We start from the raw sequence: 14,306 nt of genomic DNA on the forward strand, positions 1-14,306 counted from the left end.
ATCGTTCAACGAATATCTATCATGGCAGCGCAAAATCTGGCGACTAAATATGTGACTTCTGGGCTTTCGTCCTGTAGTAATAGGGAGATGTGGTGTTGTTCTGAATGCCCAGGGAACTTATATAGGATAGGCTGGAAAAACCTGGCTCGAATGTCTGTGTAATACTGGCAGTGAAGAAGGGCATGCTCCGTTGTTTCCTGCTGCCCAGAGCCACATGGACATTTCCTCTCGTCATATGGTATCTTCCTATAATGGCCTTCCTGGACTGCTGAAGGCATGGTCTGACAACGGGCCAAAGTTAAAGCCCTTCGTTGTTTTGGTATTTCAAGATTATTTAGGTATGGCATCCTCCCATACCATTTCCTCTCTCCCCTCTGTTACAGATGGGAAAAAATATGTATATTTCTTTCCTTAAATAAGGGCCCTTTAGCAGTTCAAGTCTAGGTGACCCTCTTAGCTCCCACTCCCAAGAAACACACACACCACACACACCTCAGCACTGGATGAGTCAGCCCCGTGAGACTCATGGCTTCTCTCTGGAAGACTGTGGATGTGTCATCCCCCAAACCTAGACCCACTCAAAGTGCATGTGGAGAATTATGAATGGGATGTTGCCTCTGTGTGTTTATTTTAGCTTTCATTCTTTATGACCCGCTTTTAAGAATAATTACTCCCTGAAGCAGCTTACAAAGGGGGGGGGGGCAGGAATCGCCAATATCACAATGATACAATGCAGATTAAAAATAAATCAAATCAAAGACCAAAACACAGCGGGTTGTTGGAAACCAAAGGAGCCGGCCATAAAAGACAGTTAAAAAAACAAAAACAAAACACTATCAGAAAATGCCTGAAGGGAGAAGCGGGAAGAGAGGGAGCTTGGCAGACTTCCCTTGGGAAGAGGCTTGGAGACCTTTGCCCAGTGGCCCTTAAGATTACCTGGCATCAAGCTTTTGCGGGGGGGGGGGGTGGAATGCCAAAAATTAACAGCTGCCTCCTTAATGCACCTGAGGGGAAGCTGCTAGAAGTGTCCACACCCTTCAAGAAAGCGGGTGGGGAAGTCTGGTAGGGAAATATCAACTCTGCACTGTTTGCTGGATCAGTCCTGAAGACATTCCTCTGAGTCTTCTCTTCCTGGCGGCTTTTTGTTTCCATATTTTGCCTCAGGCTTGAGGGTGTGGCCTTTGGGGTGTTTTCTTCCTTCTCCTTCCTGGTTAATTAGTTTCTTCCCAAGCACTGGGAAGTTTTTGAGTGTCTTCTGTGATTTCCCGCTCTTTGTGGTTTCTCCTTCAGTTTTTCCTCCTCAGTGCATTCTCTCTTTCCTCCGTGTGTATTGGGCACTGGAGGGGAAGATTAACGCCCCCCCCCCCCCGGTTCTTTGGCCAGCGGAGTGAGACAGCGTTGGCACATCCTGCCAACAGACTGACTGGTCAGGAGTGCCATTTTATAGCAGTCCTGCCCTCCCACTCTGCACACATCTTGGGCCTTAGGCCTAATGGTTCAGCCCTCTTTGTTGCCCCGAGTCCATCTCCGTAAACCAGTTAATCCTTCCTCAAGTGGTTCGGTTGCTTGCCTTTCTGCTGGCCTAGTTAAATGGGCTGCTAGTCAAGATGGCCTGCTTCTCTCCCCATTTTGTTGGCGGTGCTGTGGTGTGAGTGAGGGGAAGAGCATGCCTGGTGGACCTTTGGTGAGGACGCCATTTCCTCTCCTGTGCTTGTTGACCTTGCAGGAAAACGGCTGCTTTTTAAGAATTTGGCGGCCATTCATTCCCCCTTGTCAGTCTGCTCCCAGTTTGGCGGCTCCCTTTCTCTCCTCATAGCAGATCTGCCTTTTTTCACCACTTGGACTTTCTCCTGTTCCTAACCCCTCAGCAGAGGCAGTTATGAGGCTGTGTGTGGTCTGTTTCCCATAGTGTGGCCACTAAATGCCCATTCTCAGCCCACTTGCCAGGAGTGCCACTTGTTCTTCATCCTTTGAATTCCTGCACAGCTGTGGAATTGGGTGAGAGATCCCCAGATAGACCTTGTGGAGGTAAATTCCTAGGCTGCCAAGCATTTTCAGTAGTCTAAGCATGTGCCAGAGAAAAGAAAAGTTTGCTTGCTTTCACCTGGCCACAAAAAACAACAACAACAAAAAAGCAGCACAAGGAAGAAGGAAAACAACCCAGCAGGTAAATCCAGCCTGGCCTTTGCTGAAGAGGACCAGAAGGGCAAGTATGAAACTCCTTGCGAAGGATGATGCCTGTTTCATCCCCAAGAGGAACGTGGTTTCTTGTGAGCGGGACTGCTTCTGTCAAAGTACTCAGAAGCCTGGAGAAATTGTTCAGTCATCTGCTAGCGCCTTGAGTGAACAGGCTGTATACTGTGAGGCTGCTGATAAAAACCGGGAGAATTACTTTAGGAGTAGATGGGTGCTTGTAATTCTCGACCAGGGGCTTTTGGGGGGAATGACGCTAACAAGTGACTTTAACTGCAGTGCTACAGAGATGATACAAAGCCACCTGAACTGATCAAAACCCAGAACAGGGACAACTTTGGACTTAGAAGATGCAGCCTCTACTGCGCAAAACCCCAGAAGCTGTTGCAGCAGCCATTTTGGAAAGGGGAAGTTCAGTCCTCCTGTCTCTGCAAGAGCAGCACGGAAGGAGAGGTCAGGGCAGCTATTTCTGAAGCAGCTAAAAAGGCCTACTCTGTCAGACTGCCTGCAGAAGACCTGGGAACATTTATGGCATCTGAAGAATTTGACCACCTGGGGGGACCCAATGCAAGGGCTATTTAAAAGAAGAAAAGAAAAAAACCCAGGGCATTTTGCTGTTGCATGTCGTGCCCTGAAGGTCCAAAAAGTGACCACAGCATTAGATAGCCAATTCAGCCAGTTTTTTTCCTTAGACTTCATGTTTTGTAAAAGACTCTGACCTTCCCCAGAGAGCAGCTATATGTGAGGCAACTGTCAATTTCAAAATGGATTCAGGAGCGGCTGTCACAGTTGTTTTGGAGGGGATCCGCAGAGGATTCCACACACTTCTACCCCATGGTCTGCATAAGGCAGGAACTGCTCTATGCACCCAAAGGTGGGGTGTGAGCACCCAACACTTTCATGGATGTTTTGTCATACCATCAAGCTCTCTGGCTAATCTCAGTTGTGGAGCAGAGATGGCCAGTTATTGAAAATGGTGAGAGAAACACGGAAGAAATATTGTGGGGACATTTCACACCAGGGGGTGTCTTCTGTGGGCATTGTTTTAAGGTCAAACAATCCAACGGGTAGTCAGGGCCATCCCAAGATATTTTGCTGCCTGAAGTAAGAACAATAAATGGTCTCTTCCCCCCACCATCAGGCAAGGACATTTTGGTACCTGAGGCAGAAAATCCCACAATCTTCCCCTCCAGCAATAAATATACATTAAATTAGCAATTTGCTGCCCTTTCATGACACCCTAAATCATCCTGCTTGACATTAGGGGGTCAGTCGTGTGGGCACAAGCCAACCTATCTGACTTCAGTTGTGCATGCTTTATCCAAAAGTAGGTTCTATTGAGTTCAGTGAAAATGACAGCTCCATCCCATGTAGTTTGGCAGGCTTCCCTTCTGAGTCTCAGAGGAAGGAGGCACCCATGATGGTGGTCCCAGCTCTGGTTCTCCAAACCCTACCACTCTGGCATCCTGCCTGCTTACCTGCTAGCTTCAGGACTTGGTGGGCACCTGCCCAACAAACTGCATCAGGCTCAGAGTCAGGAGCTCAGTCTGGCTCCTTCAATGGCAGACATGTAGCTTTCTGGACTCTTGCCTGGTCACTGCTAGGCTCTGGGGTCATGTCAACCATATGGATTTCTTTAATTGCATGGTGTGTGTTTTTTGTTTTAACTTAATGGTGGTGTGTGCGTGGCTACTAGGATCATTAGGTGGTCTGGTTTCAAGATCCACTTGACTTGGTTGTACCTGGAGGGCAGAAGTTCCCTGCATCTCCTTTTCCTCTTGGAGTTTCTTGATTTGATTAGAGGTCCTCTATCTATGCTTTGCTTGGCGCCAAGCAAAGCTCACCCCATGCCTGCTCTGCTATCCCTTTAGAAATCAAGATTTCCCCCAGGCCTTTTGAATATCTCTCAGCATTTTTAAATGGTGGTTTTGAAAAGCCCTTGTGACTTTTCCTATTGCTGTTCTTACTGGTACTGTAGTCTTGTTTAAGTGTGTTTCTTGCTTAATAATATTGCATTACTGTATTGTTGTTGTTATTTTGTAAATTGCACTGGAATAGTTGAATAAGGATGATCTCATAATGTTGGAATGAATAATTAAGGGAAGGCCTTTTCCTCCGAAGCGATGCCCAGAGGCAAAGGGGGAACCTGGAGGCAGGCAGCCCTTTGCCTGGGGCTGCCAGCAGAGCCTGAGTGCCCACCACCCTAGCTGGGCTTGCCTGTGCACTGGGTGGGTGGTGGGGCTGCCAGGAGTTGCAGGAGGTCAGTTCAGGCCCCAGGTCTGCTGCACAGACCTGCCAGTAGGTGTGGGGAGACCGTCTTGTGAACTCCCCAGCCAACTTGAAGACAGTGCTTCTTGCTCTGGTGGAGCAGCTTTCTTGCTCGCAGGGCTGGTTGGAGGAAAGCAGGGAAGAAGAGGGTGGAATTGATGGCTGGGCTGAATATTTTGCTCCTTCACTGCTGCAGGCACTGAGGAGAGGGAGAGAGAAACAGCAAATTTGTTCCATTTACAATGTTCTGCTCCACACGTCCGCCTTGAGGTACAAGACTCGTGCCTGGGCCAGAGACGGTTTGCACTGCTCTGCAGAGACAAAAACATATTCTTACGGTAAAAGCATGAAGCTCAGAGCAGGAAACGTGTTTGGAGCTGCCAGGCATCCGTGTCAGGAAGAGAGAAAGAGAGAGAGGGGACATTTGGCCTGTGCTTGGATCATAGGAAGCTGTCCTGTATACCAAGAGCCAGGCCACTGGTCCATTCAGCCCAGTATTGCCCTCACTGGCTGGCAGTGGCTCTCCAGGGTTTGAGGCAGGGAGCACCTATGGATCCTTTCTTTCCCCTTTTTACAGCAGGGCTGCCTTTTATAAAAAACACCCCCAACCCCTTAAGATCTTACCTGTGGAAATTCCCCAAATGTATGTGGATGGATAAACTGTAGTTATTCAGTGAGGGAGAGGATGCTCAGAGGCACCTTCGTGATCATTATGTCACATAGTTCATGAACCTTGGCTCAGAGTAAGTCCTGAATGCTACCCTTATTCCAAACAAATGACTTGAGAATTAATTACTGTACTACTGTATATGTCAAAGGGCAATGGACCATTTATGTTCTCTCAGAAAGTTGACACCTGCTCCTCCTCCCTAACCATTTGTCCTCTTCCTCTCTCTTCTGGGGCATTGAAAGGGATGTCCCAGGCAGGTAGGTAGAACACATAAACAGCAACAAATACCGCTCCCCTACGCCAATAAATAGAACACAAAAACAGAAATGATGTTAATGTTGGCAGCAGGTGGAGCTCCCTGGGGAGAACATCCCTGCCCCTCCCAAATCCTCTCTGAAGCTGCTACTTGCGTTTCAAAAGAAGCTCCCTCTGTCACCTGCAGACGCTTTCTTGAAAAGCAAGTAGCAACCTCAGAGAGGAATTCTTTTGTCCGAGCAATGATGACAGGAAGAGAAAAAGTTAAAATCGCCCCCCATAGCTCCAAGGCTGCTCAGACTTTCCCCAATAAACCCATCTTGGAATCTATGAATATTAATTTACTGACAGGCCCAGGGTCTGCCTTCCTTGCTACTTTCCTGCTTGGTAGCTGGAAGGATCTCTTTCACACTGCTGTGACACACCCACTTCCCACACAGCAATCTGAATTATTGGGATGTAAGAGGCTACAAACCAGGCTACTCAATAAGGACTTATCCTCACTTCATCTTGTCCCACTAATTCTGCTTCCCTCCTTAAAAAACACACCATTCTTTGGCGCTTAATCGGCCTATTCAGGTTTCCCCCAGATTACCATTTTGTTTTGCTGAAGAGCAGGTTTTCCCTTGGAAAGGAGCAGGGCAAGGGGAAATCTGCTCTGACCTATGCTTTCTAGGCATGGCCCAAGTGGCATGACCCCCAAGTCAATACAAATAATGTCACATCGGGTTCTGAGCTAAAATTAAGATCTTGGCAAAGTTTCATTTCGTAGCAAGAGACACGAGGGCTAAAGCCTGCATGCATCACCCTCATTGTGGAACTGTGGAGACAGATTGTATTCTGCATATGTTCAGAGGCACTGTCTTTTTCTATGGTGTTTACTTCCAAGTAGACCTCACCTTGGCCTTCTCCGTGCCTTCCAGATTTCTTCTGAAACCTTCTCTTTCCTTAATGTCCAACCTACCTGTACAAACATCACCCATAGCAAATAGTTTCAGAGGGCACAAATCCTGCATAGTATAGGATCAGAGAGGTTAACCTCACAAATCGAGGTGCTTTGCAGTGGAGCGGAGCTTGTGAGGGAGGTGCAATCCCCCAATAGTGTCTCATACAAAATGTACATGAACTGTGAAAAAGACTCTATGAATTGAAAGAGGAGACACTATATGTACCTTTCTTTGCTTATTTGTTTGTTTTGTCACAAAAAACCTTCAATCTTCATAAGTAAGTAAACAAAGAAACAAACAAATAAATCTGCATGCCCCTGGCCCCTCATTGTGGGAGATCTCAGGTTGTTCCTCTTAAACCAGTCATCAGGCCATTCATTTTTACACACCCAGCTCCGCTGCCTCTGCTGTCTTCCTCCCCAGCCCATCTCGTTTTTTTCCTCCTGTCTGTTGCTTCCCTCCTTCTCCTCCTCCTGCAGCCCGTCCTGGGGTTTGTGTGTCTGTGTCTTTTGAATTGAGCCAGGAAGGTCAGCATTTGGGGCGTGGATGGGATTTAGAGGGATGGCGGCAACCCAAGGTCACTGAGCTGGGGAAGAGAAAAGTGCTTACGGTAGCGAGTTGGGAGCCAGCCGGAGTAAGGGCTGCCGCCTCGGGTTAGCAGCAAATTAATAGCATCCCCAACTCCAGCCAGGCTGGGACGGACCTGGGGACAGTTTATCTCACGCCAGGACAGCCCCCCTGACCCAGCAGTTTTGAAGCTCCTCTATTGGGGAAGAGAGAAGGGAAGGGCAGGGAGCTGTTTCCTCTTCTGATGCACCAAAGGGACTGGCAGGACCCCTCTGTTCAGGGGCCTTTTTATTGGAAGGGGCTTCTGAAAGGCCACCCCACCACAAAGAACTCAAGGCGGTTGTAGGATAGAGAGACAAAGGGGCATTTAACAGGGTGTCGGAGCCCTACTCAAAAGAGGAGAGTGCCTCTGGGAATATACCAAGATCCTCCCTCTCTCCACAAAAGAGCCATGATATTGCATCTGGGAATGAGGGGCATCCTGGTCTGTAGGATCAAAGGCATAGTATCTATTTAGAACATGTAAGCATAACAGCTTCTCTTGACCACCCCTGCTTCTTCAACACAGGCCACATACAGTAGATCTTACATACATAATGCTAAGCCCCTGCATTTTTTTTTCTGTTTCCCAAGTTATATGTGCAGCCCAGCTCAAAACTTCCTCCCCCTATGTTTAGACTCTACAAAGGTTAAGGAGAAGGGCTGTAGCTCAGTAGGTAGAGCATTTGCTTTGTATGCTGAAGGTCCCGGGTTCAATCCATGCTGGCATCTCCAGGTAGGACTGGGAGTTGTTCCCTACTTGAAACCCTGGGGAGCTGCTACCAGTCAGTGTAGACAGTGCTGAGCTAGATGGACCAATGGTGCAACTCAGTATAAGATTGCTTCCTATACAGTCATACCTTGTGTTGCATTAGGTTCATGTTGCGTCTTTTCGGCTTGCGAACGTGGCAAACCACTCATGCACGCGCAGAAGTGTTCTATCCGCTTCGCGCATGTGCAGAAGCGTTCTGCACACTTTGCACATGCGCAGAAGTGCTCTATTGCGCTCCGCGCTTGCGCAGAAGCGCTGCTCTAGTTGCAGACTTTTTGGGATGTGAGCAGCACCCTGGAACGGATCATGTCCGCAACTAGAGGTACCACTGTATTTCTATTTTATGCATCGTATATAAAACTAAATTCATTTTGACTTTCTTACAGGGATTAAAAGGGTCAAGAAGGGGCAAATTATGTGATACAGAGTTCATTGCTAAATTCTGCTGTTCGTCATGCAATACTGAGAACAGCACTCATTTTCTGAGTATGTATTTAGCATACTTAGTAGAACAGCCTTCATCAACCTGTTGCCCTCAAGATGTCTTAGGCTACAACTCCAGCCAGCACTGATGGGAACTGTAGTCCAAAACATATGGAAAGCACCAGGTTGGTGAAGGCTGTGCTAGAATCTGCAGCAGTTCTGACCCAGGTTTTATTTGTGGCTCAAGCGATACCTCTCTCTCCCTCTCTCAAAGCTCTGCACAAGCCGGACGTGTTCTGGCAGCCTTGAAAGGGTCTGGCAGGCCTCCGCTTGAGTACTTCTTTCATACTAAAGTTGTTGTGATAAAACCATCCTCTGCAGCGACCACTTCTCTGCGTTTTCCAGAGTCCCTGCAGAATTTTACAGGTAGCAGTTAACAATCTGCAAAACTTTGTTGTATTTTACTGTTGCTGCAATAACACTAATGTAGAAGCGTGATTATGGGTAGTAATAAATAAATGTTGCCGTGTTAAAGATGTTTAGAAAAGAAAAACATTTAAAAGAAAAGAATGTGCTAACTCGGGAAGTTCAAGGCTGCTTTTTGTTTGTGTGCTTTGGTCTGTGGATGTGCAGAATGTGGCAGACCTTGGTAACCAACTTTTCTTTTCTATTAGTCAGCTATAGGTGATGTTTTAAGAATTCCAGGGAATTCCACTTGATTTTTATGGTACTGCTGAATGCCTGTCCAAGCCCTTTGGCTAAGCATTATAAACTTGATTCGATTTTGAAAGTAATCTGTGAAATCCAACACCACCATGATTCTGCTGCAAGAGTATTATTTGAATTTTAAAAACAGATTTCTGTTTCACCAGACTGAAAAACAGCAGTAATGATGCAGATGAAGTTTGTATATCAATAAATCAGGTTATATCTAGTTAAAAGAACACATTGGTTGTTTTTTTAAAGTTTTGATTGGTGATTCATCTCATGGCTGTTGTCCATTTCTTCCCTTAACATTTTTAAGGCTAATCTCTTAAACAATTTTTTAGTTTTCTTACATTTCCCTGCATTGCAGGGGATTGAACTAGATGAACCTTGGAATCCCTTTAAATTCTATGATTCTACGATTCTGTTATTCTAGTTCAGTATTCAAAATGTGGGGAAAGCTGCTGGGCGGCAGGGGCTAACCTGTCCTCTATTTTACCTCCTTGTCCAAAAATGTTTCTTACAAAATTGAAGAAGATATTACAGAGTCCCCCCACCCACCTGAGAATTCCTGTGGCAACTTCCCATGGCAGTGCTTTTGTGGCGTAGATTTCATAAGCTACAGTCTACTTTTCAGTGTTTTCTATTGAACCTCTCTGTCCATAAATTATGGTAAAGCTATATTATGGGGTTTTTTAATTAATATTTTGGATGCATGATGAAAAACTAGATTTTTGGTGTATAAGATCCTTCATTTACATTTTTTGCAATGAGTAATTGTCTCTATTAAGATGTGAAATGGGGTGGGAATCTGTGATCTAATTAAAATGGTTTCTGACTTCCATCTATTTTACAAACTTGAATATTGATTCTTCATCACCTCTTCTAATATTGCAGTCCTGTGTATGCATTTGCATGGGAGTAAACCTTTCTGAATTCGATGGGACTGACTTCTGAATGAGTGTGCATAGGATCATCAGGTTGTAAAACTCACTGAACATTTGCTTATGAAAAGTTTTTCCACCAGCTGTAATGCAGCTTAATGACAAGCTGCTGCTCAATGATCTTACAAAGAGCAAATTACCCTTTCAGAATGCTTGCTCTGTTCCTTTGAAGTGTTGAGCTGCTAGCCTGAGCTAGGAGCCCCATCCAGAGATTCCTAGCTTCTTTCTTTTATTCTGATCTGCAAGTCTTCCTAGTCAGAGGTCAGGCTAAGCAAACACTTGCCAATTCCAACCTTGCAGACTGCTTGGCTGCACTGTGAGGGACTGAATAGCAAAAGCATCAAGCTAAGCTCAGCTGCCTGCCCTCCCAGCCCCTGGTTTTTGTCTGGCATCCCTGCTCACTCTTATTAGCAAAAATAAGACCACTGGCCTGCCCCAGCCTCAAATCCCCCAAAGCAACTTGCTCTGTTTTTTTGCATCTTATTATTATTATTATTATTGTTGTTGTTGTTGTTGTTGTTGTAATTTTATACCCAGCCACCTGGAATTTGTGCATCTCACTCAGACAGGAGTAAAATTCAGTGCAGGCTCCCTGGGTTTTCCCCAGACATTTTGCTGATTTCCCTAGGAAATTCCCAACATGTGGCAACTTTAGGTGAGGGTGTTTGTCTGCACAGGGCTTTTGACAGAATTCTCCTCCCCAGGATGACTGTGGAGGCAGAGAGGGTGAAGCGGTTTGTCATTTGGGAATCTTTGCTGATTTCAGCTAGAGTCTTTAACCCAACACTACTCTTATTGCATACTTATTATTTGTGGTGCCTCGCAAGACGAAATTAATCCGTTCCGTGAGGCTCTTCGTATAGCGGTTTTTTCGTCTTGCGAAGCAAGCCCATTGACAGCTTAGCGGATTAGCGCTACAGCTGTCAAGCGGCTTCCAGCGATCAGCTGTTAAGCAGCTTATCAGCGGAACAGCTGATAAGCGGCTTAGCGGCTTAAGAAAAGGGTGAAAAAAGCGGAAAAAACCCGCGGGGGGATGCAAGATTTTTTTCGTCTTGCGAAGCAACCCCATAGGGGAATTCGTTTTACGAAGCGCCTCCAAAACGGAAAACCCTTTCGTCTAGCGGGTTTTTCGTCTTGCGAGGCGTTCGTCTTGCGGGGCACCACTGTATTATTATTGCAGACCTAATATTGTGCCACCATCTGAGGGCAAGACCAACCCGAGTGAGCATAGTGTGTCAATTAAGATCCTGTTCCTCCCCTGGCACACCCCAGCTCTGCCCTATTTGGCCTTTGACGTCATTCCAATGTGGCCATTACAGCACACTGGCCCTACCTGGGTGCAATGCCAGCTGGCAGATTTCTGGCATACCAGCACCTCTTCAAACTCTGCTAGTGCAAAGGGATGGAGCAGAGATTTCATCTGAGTCCAGAAGGCAGAACTCAAGGAAAAGATGGTGCTTTGACTGTGAGGCCATCTCTTGATCTATCTCTCTCCTCTCGACAAGTAGGACCTCCCACAGAATTTTGGCACTATGCATCCCAGCTTTGTATTTAAGCACTCGCTTGCTGAGCAGGAATTCCTCCAGGTGAGTGAGCAGGCTGCTGGAGGAAGGCTACAGTGGGAGAATGAGAAGGCTAGAGTGAAATACCCATTATCTAGAGATCTCTTGGGTATGTTGGTTTCTTTAGAAGCCATTTTCTACGGCTCTTTCCTGGTGGAAAAGTGATGGCTAATTGCTGTTGCCCCACAGAAGGAAAAATGCAGGTGTCCACCATTTCTATGTAGCTGTGATTGCAGAGTCATCACAGTTGAAATCAAAAGCGGGAGCTCATGACCTTCCTAACTTGGATCTTTTGTAAGCGTTCTAAAAATTACTTTGCTAATGCCAATAACACAGATAAAGCCAATCACTATTATACTTCTGGGGGAAGACCGTGGCGTAGAGAGAGTGGGTTACACCAGTCTGCAGGGTTGTTATACACATTTTGCTACAGGGAGGGAGAGTAGTGTATGACAACCTTGAAGTGTAGTACAACGTATGTATGTATGTATGTATGTATTTGTCTACTACAGTATCATAGAAATATATTTACAACAATAGAAAAGCATAATACCATACAGTAAAATCGTAACAAATTGAAAACAAGCTAAAAGCAAAAGAATTAAAAACTAACATCAGTAGACCATTGTGGGGGATGTACTCTTAATTGACCGGAAATAGGCCTGGTGGAATAGAAAAGTTCTCAGCAGGCACTTAAAAGTTGACACAGAAGGCTCCTGTTATTTTGACATGTTGAAGGGGTTTTTTTGTTTTTGTTTTAGGGAGGGGGATGAAATGAGGAGCTGTGAAGTTGAATGTAAAGGAAATACAATTACTTAAGGGCTCAAGAGAGTGAAAGGCACCCAGGAGAGTTTCAGCAATGAGTGGGAAGACATTGTCCCTTTGCAGGTTAGATCTGGCATACAGACAAAAGAGGAACCGAAGACCTGGGGTGCTTCTAGGAGACCTGCTTATCGAGCACCTGTCCTGATTTGTTTGTGTGGAGGTTATGCAACTCAGTGTCAACATCAATCGTTACCCTGTGCTTCTAGAGCATTTTCCTGTCACTTCCCTTACTGTAAAAAGGCACTTTCCCCTTTTTTTTAAAGTGGATTTGTTGTTCCAGAGCACTTTTGATGTGCTGTAATCACACATACCGAAATTTGCTGGCAAGCAATTGACTCCCTCATGCAAAATCGCAACACTGGAAGCAAGCCTGGAAGGCAGGTTTCCCAGGATCCATTCACATCACCACCTGTGCCCTCCCACTGCTAGTTTTTGAACCTACATTCACACCATCTGAGCCACAATCCATTTTGATCCTGTCATTTCTTGACAAATACTACATATTGATGCATTTTTCTCAAACCAGCTTCCATCTGACTAGATAAATCAAGCCGCATTCATTTCATACTCAAGTATGGTGTGAGCATTCGAGCCAGCTGTCACACATGCACAGAAGAGCGTGCATGTGCAGATAACAGCTTCATGAATAGGAGTTTGGTGTTTGTGTGTGCTTGCACTAGCAGGGCAACTAAAAAGGTCATGCATGTTGGGTGGAGACATCCTTGCCCCCTCGCTGATGTGAACCACACTGGCTTGAAACTTCGCTGTGGGGGAGGGGGGTATGAATGTGCCCCCAACGTGCATGTCTAGCCAGGCTTTGTGACTCCTCAGTCACCATAGAATCATAGACTTGTAGAGTTGGAAGGGGTCCTGAGGATTATCTAGTCCAGCCCCCTGCAATGCAGGACTTCTTTGCCCCACCTGGGGCTCGAACCCTCGATTCTGAGATTAAGAGTCTCATCCTCTACCGACTGAGCTATCTGGCTTCTCTTAGAGTAACACAAAATGGTAGATACTAGTTACATGGGTGTATTTCCTTATTTGGAGTATTAATCCCCCACTTTGAAATTTTGCTACTGAGATCCATGTACTCGGTAAAGGTGGCAAAGCAGTACCTTGGACCCCACATTGGTGTTTGTACACTCATATATATACCCGTTCTCTCTCTCTCATTCTCTTTCTTTATTTCTTTCTCTTCGTGTCCAACCCACCAAGGGCTCAGCTGTCCTTCCTTGTTTTAGCCACAGCCCTCAAGTGCTGCAGGCTCGCAGCTTGGGCCATTTTTAATGCAGTAACAATTTGAGGGATAAGATAAAAAAAGAGAAACCCTGACACACACCCATCTCCTGTCTCTCTCTCCACCCCCCCTCCACCCCTCCATTTTCTCTTTCCCTTCTTCCTTCTTAAATAAACCCGCCTGGGCTTCAGGAGCAAATGACTTTCAGTGACACAATGATTGTGGGGCTGAAGGGAGCGGGAAAGACAGCAGAAATTGTTTCCCAGGCGCCAAAGGATGGCAAGTTAATTGGCAGGTGTCATGGGGAGAAGAGGGACATTTACTCTGTGCATATGGGGTGGGGGTGAGAAAGCATGAAGTGGGGGGTGTTACTAATTTCAGTTGGAAGGCAGTGAAATCGCAGCTTTCTCATGCGCACACCCCAGTCAGAACTGAGTAAGTGTTTTTGGGGGGGGGGGGGAGAGAGAAGAGGCGTCCGGAGCGCAAGCCTTAGCTGTGGGCACAGCTGGCTTCAGGAAGGGGGGGCAGGGGCTGCTTGACTCTCCAAAGATGCAAAGAAGGGTTTATTTTTAGCATGGGAGTGGGGAGCTCTGTAAAACTCTGGTAACTCGGTTATACCTGCTACTGTCATCCTCATCCGAATTTTATTATGGTTGCTGTTGGATGCCCTGTGGCTAAAGTGGGAACATTTGAAGGCACCCCCTTTTTGAAGGACTATCTCCACCCAGATTAAAGATAACGAGCCCTTAGAGAGAGTGAGGGAGGCTAGAAAGGCCCCCTCACTAAATCTTGTTCCCCACTACAATGACACAGATTGCATTTCTGTTTAAATTTACCGCAATTGTTTCTACATTTGCATCTACGCCTATAGATTAGCATATCCAAATATGTGCCATCCT

The 14,306-nt window shown here is 46.2% G+C and overlaps 1 protein-coding gene across 24 annotated transcripts in view; it reads left to right on the plus strand.

Moving 5' to 3' along the window:
* The window catches only part of NRXN2 (neurexin 2), a 345,065-nt gene that overhangs the window by 134,412 nt on the left and 196,347 nt on the right, over positions 1-14,306 (plus strand). Inside the window, exon 1 of one of the 24 annotated variants that reach the window (XM_081892973.1) lies at positions 1,391-2,028. The exons of the other annotated variants lie outside the window; for them this stretch is intronic. The gene's annotated coding sequence lies outside the window, so the exon portion shown is untranslated. Of the gene's footprint in view, positions 1-1,390; positions 2,029-14,306 lie in introns of those variants that run through there. 24 annotated transcript variants of the gene reach the window in all.

The sequence above is a fragment of the Podarcis melisellensis genome (assembly GCF_964234715.1).
Source record: "Podarcis melisellensis genome assembly, chromosome: 16".
Taxonomy (NCBI): Eukaryota; Metazoa; Chordata; class Lepidosauria; order Squamata; family Lacertidae; genus Podarcis; species Podarcis melisellensis.